Source organism: Rhinoderma darwinii, chromosome 3 (genome assembly GCF_050947455.1).
Source record: "Rhinoderma darwinii isolate aRhiDar2 chromosome 3, aRhiDar2.hap1, whole genome shotgun sequence".
Taxonomy (NCBI): Eukaryota; Metazoa; Chordata; class Amphibia; order Anura; family Rhinodermatidae; genus Rhinoderma; species Rhinoderma darwinii.
This window is the reverse complement of record NC_134689.1, coordinates 390,591,811-390,606,106: the sequence shown is the minus strand read 5'-3', so window position 1 is coordinate 390,606,106 and position 14,296 is coordinate 390,591,811.

Here is a 14,296-nt window from a genome sequence, read left to right as displayed (position 1 = left end):
GTCTGAATCTCTGAAGATCTTAGTAGGCTTAGCATATGAGCAGACCTTACATGGATGTGAGCCGCATTTAAAGAAGCCCGTGTGTTGAAGCCATGTCAATTTCGGAGTATTTGAGGAAAATACAGAGGGGGATAATAAATCACCTACGGAAGGAGCTTTTCTGGACACTACTTGGCAGCCATCCTTGAGAATCTCTGACAAAGCTTTGTCTTCCATAAGAATAACTAGATTTTTGTGGACGATTTTCTTTATTTCGTTAAACTGGCTGCTATGTTGTAACACAAAGGTAGGTATATTTAGACCTATATTTTTATTAGATTTTGGCTCTAAGAGTAGATCTCTGTTTTTTTTTTCTACAATAGAAGCTGCTCTTTTAAGGGTCCATTCTGCATACCCTCTCTTTCGTAGTCTCCTGCAAATTTGTTGTTGTTCCACCTGGTAATTGGGGTCATTACTGCAATTTCTTGTTGCCCGATACATCTCTCCCACTGGGATTGATGAGATGGTTTGTCTAGGGTGGCCACTTGTTGCATGCAGGATAGTGTTCCCTGAAATAGGCTTGCGGTAAGTTTTAGTATCAATTATTTCCCCTACTTGTCCTGTGAGTTCTAAGTCCAAGAACTGGATAGTATTTTTTTGCACGGAATGCGTAAATTTCAAATTAAATTGATTATCATTTAGATAATCCATGAAACTTGGGACATCAGACATGTTTCCTTCCCATATAAATAGCAGGTCATCTATGTATCTTGAGTATCAATTAATAGACCTGCCAAAAGGATTATCACTGGAAAAGATGAAGAGTTCCTCCCAGCAGGCCATCACGAGGTTTGCTAAAGAAGGGGAAAATTTAGCTCCCATTGAAACTCCTTTGAGTTGTAAGTAAAACAACCCATCAAATTGGAAGAAATTATGTGTCATCAAAAATACAAGGACCTCAAGTATATAGGATTGTAGCTCATGGTTATAGGTGCTGTGTTTAAAGAGATGATATTCTAGTGCCCTATGTGCTATTTCATGTGGGATGCTGGTATGAAGAGAGGTCACATCACAGCTCAACCATGTGAATTTATTTTCCCATCTTTTATTGTGAAATGAACATAGAACATCTCTTGTGTCACGTAGATGGCCCGGAGTTCTTAATGCAAGGGGTTGTAACAAGGAGTCTAGCCATTCAGAAAGTTTTTCTGTCATTGATCCTATCCCTGACACTATGGGACGCATGGGAGGAGGGTTTATGCCTTCATGCGTTTTGGGCAATGCATGTATGATTGGAATTGTGGGACATTGGACTATGATATATTCTGATTGCTTCTTTGTCAATACACCACTATCTAGGCCATCGTTTATGAGCTTATTAAGTTTTTTTTGGAACATGGTTGTTGGATTACACGTTAATTTTTTCTTTGTGTCTGTATCTGCTAGGAGCTTTAGGATTTGGGTTTTATACATATCCCTATCAAGCACAGTAATACTGCCCCCTTTATCCGACACTTTAATAATGATGTCATTATTATTCTTTAACAATTTTTTTGCCATGTTCAGTTCTTTAGAGATGTTAAAATTCTTTTGACAACGCTTCGAATTTTCGGATAGTTGTTGAAGATTCTTTTCGATTGCCCATTGAAATCTGTCCATAGAGTCTGTCCTGGATGCCAGAGGATAGAAGCTCGGATTTTTGTGACAAAGTCCGTAGAGAGACTAATATTTCGTATAGGAAGTTGTGGATTCAGACTTTCTAGGCACCACTGTTTCAGCACCACTCTGCTGGACAGCTCCATAGTGCTGGATAGCTTTCATTCATAGACTGCCAATGTTTGTTAGGCGTCTCCCTATTTCAAAACTACTATGCTGGACAGCATCACCTTGCTGAATCAGCCTTAAAGAGGCTCTGTCACCAGATTTTCAAATCCCTATCTCCTATTGCATGTGATCGGCGCTGCAATGTAGATTACAGTAACGTTTTGTTTTTTTAAAACGTTCATTTTTGGCCAAGTTATGAGCTATTTTATATATATGCAAATGAGCTTTGAAATGGACAACTGGGCGTGTTTTTTTTCGTATGTCCAACTGAGCGTGTATTGTGTTTTTAACTGGGCGTGTTTTCTTGTTTTAATAACTGGGCGTTGTGAATAGAAGTGTATGACGCTGACCAATCAGTGACCAATCAGCATCATGCACTCCTCTCCATTAATTTACACAGCAGCATCACGTTCTTACTAGAACGATGTGCTGCCACATACACAGACATTAACGTTAATCAAGTGTCCTGATAATGAATACACATGACCTGCAGCCTGGACGTCATGTGTATTCAGAATCCTGACACTTCTGAATCATTTCTGTGAGATTTCCAGCAAGGGAAACAAAATCTCGTTTACCTCGTAATCTCGCGAATCTCACAGAAAAGATTCAGAAGTGTCAGGATTCTGAATACACATGACATCCAGGCTGGAGGTCATGTGTATTCATTATCAGGACACTTGTGTATGTGGCTGCACATCGTTTTAGTAAGGCCACGGGATATCTGAAATTGCTACATGATGATGTGTTTCCCTCTTTATGCACTGAAGCTGGCACGTTCCCTGAGTTTTTCCAGCAAGATGGTGCACCACCACATTATGGGTGTCAGGTCCGAGCATTCCTAGATGAACAGTTTCCTGGAAAGTGGATTGGTCGTCGTGGGCCAGTTGAATGGCCCCCTAGGTCTCCCGATCTGACCCCCTTAGACTTTTATCTTTGGGGTCATCTGAAGGCAATTGTCTATGCTGTGAAGATACGAGATGTGCAGCAACTGAAACTACGGATACTGGAGGCCTGTGCTAGCATTTCTTCTGCGGTGTTGCTATCAGTGTGTGAAGAGTGGGAGAAGAGGGTTGCATTGACAATCCAACACAATGGGCAGCACTTTGAACACATTTTATAAGTGGTCAGAAACTTGTAAATAACTCATGAAAGAATAAAGTAACGTTAAAACCAAGCACACCATTGTTTTTCTTGTGAAATTCTCGATAAGTTTGATGTGTCACATGACCCTCTTCCCATTGAAAAAACTAAAGTTGGATACAAAATGGCCGACTTCAAAATGGCCGCCATGGTCAACACCCAGCTTGAAAAGTTTCCCCCCTCCCATATACTAATGTGCCACAAACAGGAAGTTAATATCACCAACCATTCCCATTTTATTTAGGTGTATCCATATAAATTGCCCACCTTGTATATCTCTACCTTTGCATTCGGGAATGACTTTGTTTTAAATCATCCAAATAAAATTGGAACTACGTTCTGTTTTAAAATTTACTGCGCTGGATCATCTACTTTTGTTCGCTTTTTCCTATTACTAACGCACTATGGTGATATTTACCTTCATTGACTCGATCCTCATTTTGCCTAGATAGTTCTCATATTAGGCCGATCTGTATTTTCACCTGATAATATGGATGCTGTTGTACTATTATATTTTCTTTTGTTTTCTATAGAATTATCTGATGAAGGCCTATGTGAGCTGAAAACATTTGTATAATAAGTGGATTGCAAAACAAAATTTCAAGCTATTTCACCGGAAACTTGAGTGCCGAGTCCTTATAATTTGCTAATGATTCTAGTTATTATTGTAGTTGTGTCATAATATAAATTTTAGGTTTCATGTTTGTATTTAACTGCCTTCAGCTACTTGGTTATATTTCATACACTGTATGCATTAAAGTGCAGCAAATTAATGTTATAAGTTGAAAACAAAAAGTAACAAAAACATAAATATTCCTATAACTGACTGGCATGCCATTCCATTTACGTCGATACATGCCTACTAAAGTTTAATTCTCAGCAGTAAAATATTTGTAATTTAGTCTTAATTATTTATTTAGGGGTGAAATTTTTTTAGGACCTTAACCCCTTCCTGCTCCTGGACGTACTATTACGTCATGGCAGCTGTATCGTTCGCGCTCCATGACCTAATAGTACGTCTCGGGAGTAACGGCCGTTTCGGCCGTCCTCCCGACACATACAGGAGCTGTGACGCTGCTGTCTTGTTCAGCAGCTGTCACAGCTCCTACAGCGGGGACCGATCGCTGTGTCCCCGCTGATTAACCCTTTAAAAGCCGCGTTCTATAGAGATTGCGGCTTTTTAGTGGTTAAGCTGCCATCGCCGGCCTGCTACACGATAGCGGCCGGCGATGTTGACTGTGGCAACCGGACACCAAACAATGGCATCCGGCTATGCCATAGACAACGTCAGGACAACGTCAGGACCCACTATGCTTGCTGTCAGTGAGTAGCTGACAGTTCTAATACACTGCACTACGCATGTAGTGCAGTGTATTAGAATAGCGATCAGGGCCTCCTGCCCTCATGTCCCCTAGTGGGACAAAGTAATAAAGTAAAAAGAAAGTAAAAAAAAGATGTGTAAAAATAAGAATATAAAAGTTTTAAAAGTATTAAAAGTAAAAATCCCCCTTTTTCCCTTATCAGTCCTTTATTATTAATAAAAATCTATAAACAAACAAATAAACTATACATAATTGGTATCGCCGCGTCCGTAACGGCCTGAACTACAAAATTATTTTGTTATTTATCCCGCACGGTGAACGCCGTAAAAGAAAATAATAATAAACCGTACCACAATCACAATTGTTTGGTCACTTCACCTCCCAAAAAATTGAATAAAAAGAGATCAAAAAGTCGCATGTACCTAAAAATGGTACTGATCGAAACTACAGTTCGTTACGCAAAAAATAAGTCCTCGCACGGCTTTATTGTTTGAAAAATAAAAACGTTATGGCTCTTAGAATAAGGTAACACAAAAAGAAAATGATTTTTTACAAAACGTATTTTATTGTGCAAACGCCATAAGACATAAAAAAAAACTAAAAACATCTGGTATCGCCGTAATCGTATCGCCCCGCAGAATAAAGTGAATATGTCATTTATAGCGCACGGTGCACGCAGTAAAAAAATAGAATAAAAAAACAATAGTAGAATTGCTGTTTTTTAGTCACCACGCCACCTAAAAATAGAATAAAAACTGATCAAAAAGCTGCATGCACCCCAAGAAAACTACAATGGATTCCTCAAGGGGTCTAGTTTCCAAAATGTGGTCACTTTTGGGGGGTTCCCAATGTTTTGGCACCACAAGACCTCTTCAAACCGGACATGGTGCCTAATAAAAAGGAGGACTCAAAATCCACTAGGTGCTCCTTTGCTTCGGAGGCCGGTGCTTCAGTCCATTACCGCACAAGGGCCACATGTGGGATATTTCTCAAAACTGCAGAATCTGGGCAATACGTATTGAGTTGCGTTTCTCTGATAAATCCTTTTGTGTTACAAAAAAAATGGTATAAAGAGGATTTTCTGACAAAAAAAAAAAGTTAATTTCACCTCTACTTTGCTCTAAATTTCTGTGAAACACCTAAAGAGTTCATAAACATTCTAAATGATGTTGTGAATACTTTGAGGGGTCTAGTTTCTAAAATGGGGTGTTTGCTGGGGGTTTCTAATATATGGGCCCCTCAAAGCAACTTCAGAACTGAACTGGAACCTAAAAAAATAAATAAATGAGGCAATACTTCGCTTCTTACATTATACTGATAATGAGCCGTGCTCACCCCGAGATGACCCCAGTTTTGACCGTTTGTATAAACGGAGACCCCTATTAGACCGTTTCAGTGCCCGGTTTTCCCAAGCATACACCCCCGAGAAGTGTGTTTCTATTGATGAGTCCCTGGTACATTTTAAAGGGAGGGTTCAATTCCGCAAGTACCTGCAAGGTATGGCGTGAAGATGTATAAGCTATGTGAGGGGAACTTTCCTGGAATTTCAAGAGGTGATTATCAAGAACCTAATCTTTAGGGACCAAGAAGGGGGGGCACCCAGTACTTCTGGAAGCGGGGCCACACGCATCGTACCAGGGCAACACTTTCCAGGAGAAGTTCCCCAAACTGGCAAGAAGGGAAAAAGTCAAAAGAGGTGAAAAGTCTGCTATAAGAGGTCGATAAGGGATGACACAATATATCAATGTGACACGTGTCCCGAATAACCAGAGCTCTGTATGAAAGAGTGTTTTAAAATTTATCATACATCCCTTGGTTTATAATTTACCCCAATTTTACTTACCCTGATGCACTCCGCACAGCTTATCCACCCTCGTCTTTCCCCTCTGGGCCCTGCTGTGTGCCCAGGCAGCTGATACCAGCCACATGTAGGGTATTGCCATACCCGGGAGAACCCACATTACAGTTTATGGGGTGTAGGTCTCCGGTCAAAATGCTCACTACACCTCTAGATGAATGCCTTAAGGGTGTAGTTTTTAAAACGGGGTCACTTCTTGCGAGTTTCAACTGTACTGGTACCTCAGGGGCTTCTGCATACATGACTTTGCACTAGAAAATCCCCAGTAGGCCAAATGGTGGTCCTTTCCTTCTGAGCCCTCCCATGGGCCCAAACGGCAGTTTTTCACCACAAATGGGGTATTGCGGCACTCAGAACAAATTGCGCAACAGAATGGGGTATTTTGTTTCTTGTGGAAATAAGAAATTTTCAGCCAAAACTACATATTATTTGAACAAAATAATTTTGTTTTAATTCCCAGCCCAATTCAAATAAGTTCTGTGAAAAAACTATGGGGTCAAAATGGTCACAACACCCATAAATGAATTCCTTGAGGGGTGTAGTTTCCAAAATGGGGTCACTTCTGGTGGGTTTTCATTGCTTTGATACCTCTGGGGCTCTGCAAATGCGACATGGCACCCGAAAACCAATCCAGCAAAATCTGGACTCCAAAGAACAAATAGCGCTCCTTTCCTTCTGAGCCCTCCCATGGGCCCAAACGGCAGTTTATCACCTCAAATGGGGTATTGCCGCACTCAGGACAAATTGGGCAACAAAATTGAGTATTTTTTTTCTTGTGAAAATAAGAATTTTTGAGCTAAAACGACATATTATTGGAAAAAATATTTTATTTTTAATTCCCAGCCCAATTCAAATAAGATCTGTGAAGAAACTATGGGGTCTAAATAGTCACATTACCCATAAATAAATTCCTTGAGGGTGTAGTTTCCAAAATGGGGTCACTTCTGGTAGGTTTCCATTGCTTTGATACCTCTGGGGCTCTGCAAATGCGACACGGCACCCGAAAACCAAACCAGCAAAATCTGCACTCCAAAGAACACACAGCGCTCCTTCCCTTCTGAGGCCTCCCATGGGCCCAAACAGCAATTTATCGCCACAAATGGTGTATTGCTGCACTCAGGAGAAATTGGGCAACAAAATGGGGTATTTTGTTCCCTGTGAAAATAAGAAATGTTGATAAAAAATGGCATCTTATTGGAAAAAATTAATTATTTTTCATTTCACAGCCCAATTCAAATAGGTGCTGTGAAAAAACTGTGTGGTCGAAATTGTAACAACAACCATATTTAAATTCCTTGAGGGGTGTAGTTTCCAAAATGGGGTCACTATTGGGGGATTCCTACTGTTTTGGCACCTCAACACCTCTTCAAACCTGGCATGCTGCCTAAAATATATTCTAATAAAAAAGAGGACTCAAAATGCACTAGGTACTTCTTTGCTTCTAGGGCTTGTGTTTTATTCCACGAGCGCAGTAGAGCCACATGTGGGACATTTCTAAAAACTGCAGAATCTGGACAATACATATTTAGTAGTGTTTCTCTGGTAAAAGCTTCTGTGTTACAGAAAAAAAATTGAATAATATTGAAATTCAGCAAGAAAAATGAAATTTGCAAATGTCACCTCCACTTTGCTTTAATTCCTGTGAAATGAATGAAGGTTTAAAAAACTTTCTAAATGCTGTTTTGAATACTTTGAGGGGTCTAGTTTTTAAAATGTGGTGTTTTATTGGGGTTTCTAACACATAGTCCCCTCAAAGCCACTTCAGAACTCAAGAGGTACCTTAAAAAAAAGGCTTTTGAAATTTTCTTAAAAATATGAGAAATTGCTGTTTATGTTCTAAGCCTTGTAACGTCCAAGAAAAATAAAATAATGTTCAAAAAACTAGGCCAATCTAAAGTAGACATATGGGAAATGTGAACTAGTAACTATTTTGGGTGGTATAACCGTCTGTTTTACAAGCAGATGCATTTAAATTCTGAAAAATTCTATTTTTTCAACATTTTCTCTAAATTTTGCAATTTTTCACCAATAAACACTAAATATATCGACCAAATTTTACCACGAACATGAAGCCCAATGTGTCACGAGAAAACAATCTCAGAATCGCTTGGGTAGGTTTAAGCATTCCGACGTTATTACCACATAAAGTGAAATATGTCAGATTTGAAAAATGGGCTCTGAGCCTTAAGGCCAAAACAAGGCTGCATCCTTAAGGGGTTAAAGCAGTTGCCTCATCACGAAACTGGCCTGGGAATCAGCTTATCATTACGGGTTCGGCTTCAGGAACCTCCAGCGATCAGCAAGGGTGGACCTAGATGCCCCCTGCACAAGAACAGTATGCGGGGGGCCTTACTCTATAATAGCTCATCAAAGAACATCCTGCCCTTATGTCTCTATAACAATCCACCAATAATTGTGAGCCATTGTCGTTAGCTTAGTCTCTTACAAGCAATCTAATAGACACAGTGCTTTTAAAGATAGCAGCGGGCCTCTCTGCCTACTGGGCTCCTGTGAAGCTGCACAGATTGCACCTGTTTATTACCATGGAAAGCTCCAGATGGCTAGCCATTCAAATTAATAGCCGTCCAATATTACATGGATGAGCCGAGTCCACCAAAGTGGGAGCTCCTCTTTGTTAGTGGTTTTCTGTTCTGATTATGCCCAGATGCCCTAATAAGTCACATGGAATGAGTCGCATTGATTAAACAACATCTTTAATTTGTTTGTAAATGTCATACTGCTGGAACTCAGAGATTATCAATGTTAATTATTATTATTATTATTATTATTAATAATAATAAATAATTTTCATTTATATAGATCGTAGACCGGACTCAGCACCAAGCAAACATAGGCAGATGCTAGGACCCACAGGGCTTTGAGGTAGGAAAAACCTACTCTATGCTTGACAACCAAAGGGTGGGATAGACAGCAAGCCCATCTCATTCCATGGCTCTGTACAATGCAGTAAGAAAAGGAGGGGGTTCAAAACACATACAGTACCATGACCAACAAACCAAGTAAAAAAGCAAAAACAAGAATGGCCATGACAATATACAACAGGAAAGAGAAGCGGAAAATGCTGGAGACTAGGGATGTGTAAGTTGAGTTTAGCGTATGAGACGATGTGTGCCTTGTTGGATAGGACGTAGCACTGGAGTGCTATAAAAAAGATTTATGATACATTATATATCTCTCTGAGGTGAGTTTTTAGGTTTATTTTTAAAGGTTTGGAGACTGGTGTGAAAATCCGGTGGAGGCAGTGGAATAGTCCTGGAGGTGAAAATATAAAGATGTGATAAAAGAGGTGGACATTATGGAGAAGCAATCACCATCCTTAGTAGGTACCTGGAGATTAGTGAGGACATAAATAAAGGTGCGAGTTGTAGAGAACTTGTGTGTTATTGATTACATTTTGAACTTTTTGTTGGGTATCTGACAGAAGAGAGAGAGAGAGAGAGAGAGAGAGAGAGAGAGAGAGTGTCAATGAGAAGCGATACAAGAAGAGTGAGCCAGAAAACTTACAAAGCAGAGCTTGAATAGACTTGCATGGTGCCAGTCTGTTTCATGCTAGGTCACAGAAGAGGGTGCTGCAGTAGACAAACTCATTTTAATAGTTCAGAGGCTAGAGATGATTGGATGCCCCTCACACGGGGCACTTTCTTTTTCCCATGATATTTTGTCTCCCTCTAGACTTGAAGACCACAACTCTTTTCCATTCAATGCCGAAACATTACAAATCTAAAGGAAGGATAGCCAAACTGACAGTCGGGACAAAGGGGTTTTGACTTCCGTGACATCTTGGAGCTAGAAAGGAGAGAAAGAAGTGATTTCAGCTTTAAAGCCAAAAAAAGATCTTGCGCAATAGAAAGGAATGGCTGAAGGAAGGAAAGTTTTGCATTTTTAACCATGAAAAGCACCTCCATCCTAATCTGCTAAACTGTACAATGACATTGTTGGCCGTTATTTCCATACACTATGTTTATTACACATTTCTACAAAGGGATCTATATACATCATTTTGCCATGGCTTATTTCATGTGTAGAGTGAAAGGACAAACAAAAGGTCAAACAGCACTACAATATTAATTTTGAGCTGTAAATATGCCAAAATATTTGACCAATATACCTATATTCCGGAACATGCTCAAATCATATGCATGAAATCAGCAATCAAAGCACCACACTTCATACAACTAGAGGTTTGACGCAGTCCAATTCTAGAAAAAAAAAAAGAGAAAGAGTACTAGAGTCTATGTATAAACATAAATTGAACCATTTTGAGGTCAACACTAGGAGAGGAAATGTGAACAGACTGTAATATATTGTGCCATATATCATCCGTCAGAGCCCCTAAATCGTGTTCCCAGTGTATTCTAGATTTAAAACTAAAGTGACATAAGAATTAATTAATTTATACAATACCCGCGTTCTACCATTTCGCAGGTTAGAAGAAATAGGAAAGTCTAAAAAGAGTGAAGATTGTGTACGTTAATCAACAGTAGAAGAGGAAGCAGCAAGTATCTAAAAAAATCAGTGTTAGGTAAAAAAAAAATTGAGCTGACAAACTCTCAAAAGGAAGCATTAAACAACACAAAAATCAGTCCTCCCTTTTTCCAAAATGTTGAGGTCTTGCTTTTCTGCAAATTTGACAGATTATAGTTTTTCAGTAAAGGAGAAATAGACAGAAAGTAAGAGATTGAAAAATAAGTTCTTTCCAGACTCTTTGGAACGTAATATATTGTATAATTTTTTTAATTTTAATCCTCCCAAGGTACCAGATCCCAAAACCTGAAATATACTGTAGATGTGAGGCCAGGAAATAATGCCCCAAGTTAGGGATCAAAAATGTATTTTGAATTATAGGTGCAGTAAAATGAAATCATTTAATTCTCTGCCTTTTTCTTCTCCAAATCAAATCAACTCAACAATATACTTTTAGCCAATCTAAATATCTTCCTATCCAGCCAAAGGGGTGAGTTTGTTGATTTGATGTGCCTTAGATAATGGAAGACTACACCAGGTCTTAACCCTCACTTTAATATTTTTAATCAAAGGTCTAACATTTAGGTCAATAAAAGTCTCAATCCTGAATTAAATTGAAAGTCCCAAATATCGAAAGGAAGATAATGGTTTTACTACCATTATCTTGCAATTGACCCCCATTTCACAATTGCCTATAGGCAAGAGTATAGACTTTGTCCAATTTATTCTGAGAAGAATATAGAAATCTATCTACTAGCTATAAAACAAAGGAAAGTTATCCTCTCTCCCCCGTGTACAAAACCTCTAGGCTGCCTACCAATCCGAATACGCTCAGCCAGAAATGAATAACCAAAGCACATCAAAAGCTGGAGAGAGAGCAACCGTGTCTTGAACATCTAGAAGAAAAAGGGTTTTAGGGGTTGAAAGAGAAAAAGGAATTAGCGTATAGTAACTTGATCCAAAAAACAAAATTATATCCAAAACTATCAAGAACAACGCAAATATAGGACCACTCCATACTGTCAAAAGCTTTCAAGGCATCTGTAGACAGAATGGAGTGGCCCGCCATTCCCGCACAGTTTTGAAAGTTGTAAAATAATTTCATAATATTGGTGTTTATAGATTTATTAGGAACATATACATTTTGGTCAGTATGGACTAGATCAAGAATAACTATTGCCAATCTGTTGAACAGTATTTGGGCCGAGAGTTTAGCATCACAATTTAATAAGAAGATTGGACGATACATATCCAGTGACAAAACTTCTATTTATCTAAAAAAAATCTCCTCTATTTGTCTATAAAGTTATATTGGAATCAGATTCAACCATTAAGGGTTCATCTTAAATTGTGGTTTACCATAACTATTGCCGAGTTCAAATTTCACCATTAGTGGGCAATGGTTGGAAATGATTCATAGGACACATTTTTAATATAAGCTGTCATAAAATAATTTACTAGGACCATGTCAATACGCAAGAAGACCTCATGACATTTGAAAAAACAGAAGAACATCAATTTATGTGGATAGAGTTATCTCCACACATCCGGTCAGCTATTACCCATCACCATAGTTGTAACTTCACGAAGACAGTAGAAGCGAAGGTGCGGGAAATAAACTAAAGCCAAGATACATATTTCTACCCTAAGACATAACTGCCCTCATCATCTATTAAATGTGAAACAACTTGACAATTAATATCCTGATGCATTAATACACTCACACCTCTAGAGGTGTTTGTGTGGCAAGAATGAAATTGTTGAATTATCCATCTTTTTTGCAATGAGGAAACTCTCTCCCTTGTCAGTTGTGTCTCCTGGAGACACAAGATAGTGTTTTATTAATTTAAATAATGTAACTCTTTTCAATCAACTTCCCAAACCATGTACATTCTATGATAAAATAGTTATCCCTATAGGTCGTAATAAAGAAAAAATTAAATAAAATAAAAAAACAAGACCCCCAAACCCATTTTCCTGCCTGACCTTCCCCACTCCTGAACCCACTAGTTGACCAAGAGCTGTGTTGACACCAAATTTAGAATATTTAATGTCTAATTTTCTCAATGAAGCTTTGATTTCATTAAATTTGTGTCTACTTATTTTGAATATCTTGAGAAAAATCAGGATAAATTGTAATCTGCTAACCATTATGCAGTAAGTTAGACGCCAGTCGAGCGGGCCTGTAAAACAGCATTTTTTTTAGAAGATAACAACATTTTGCAAATTTTGAACAAGGGTGATTTCCAACCAGCAGAGATTTTTCCAAAATTCTGTGCGCATGTTCGGCAAAAAACATTGCAGAGGGAACACAAAGTGGCCGGAGGCAGCAGAAAGCAATTGGAAGTGCAGAGGTGACAGCAACGGTAAGAGCTTAGCCAAAATGGCTAAGCCTGAAGGCGGTCAGATACACCAGGGACACTGGGGAGGAAGCTGGGGAGTGCACCACACCAGGCATTCCACGCGTTTGATGCTGCGTGGAGGCAGGGCCAGCCTTAGGATAGATGGCACCCCGTGTGAAATGATCTTTTGGTGCCCCAACCCAATCATTAAAAGAAAATGCCCCATAAAAAAAGTATAATGCCCCTATCGTGCCCACATACAATATAATAATATTTAATACTATATTACAACCCCTTCAAGGACACAGTATTTTGACTTCTAATTGTGCCCACAATATTATGCCACCTGTAGTACCCCTACACAGTATAATGTCCACTTAGTGGCCCCAACACAGTGTAGTGCCCCCTGTAGACAGTGCCATAATCCCCCACCTCCTCCTTGTAGATTGTTCCATACAGCACCCACCTCCCCCTTGTAAACAGTGCCTCCAAACAAAAACAAAAATTATACTCACCTAGGCCCCGATCCCACGATGAACTGAGCTAATCCACGACGGGATCCTTGCGTAGGCCGGTGTGATCTTGTAGCCTAGTACAGAGTTTCCCAACCTTTTCGGACTCGAGGCAGTACTGGAAAAATAAAACTTCCTCAGGGCACCACTACCAAAAATTGTTTAGAGAAATCCAGAAAACGACTAAAAACAAGCACTACACTCGTAGGGTATGTTCACACAGCGTTTTTGTAAGGCAAAATTCCTTCAGGAATTGACAGTGTTGTTTGACCTTTTTTTTTTCTTCTTAAGCCGTTGAAGCGAATGCAAAAGACGCAGGAAAAAAAGTACAAAACAAGCGCCACAGGTATTTTCTGCCTCCTATTAATTTCAATTGGAGTCGGGAGAAGGCAAGGATTGATTGCCTAATTATAAGAAAGAAACAAGTGAGTTTTCCCAGTCCCCAGCCATAAGAACGGAACAGGACTCTAAAAAACTACGGAACGGGTAGGAGGGGTCATTACCCCACAGAGATTAACATTTATCCTTCTGGGAAATAGACCACTCACATGCATTGAAATAATTTGGAGCATCTTTTACACTCTGCAAAGAAATGTTTATATCATCAATATAAAATTGACATTTATTGCATGGAGCGTTACATCTCCATTATGATAAGGAAGATTTTTTTTGTAAACAGTCTTGTCCTGGTGTGTCATTTGTTTTGCACACTTTTTTAAATATGTTACAAGTAAAGGTTACATTTTAAACAAAACTCTAGTCCTATTCCAGTGATCTGATTACAAATTCTTGTAGAGTATAGAAAATATCAAGTCCTGCGGTGGAAGGCTT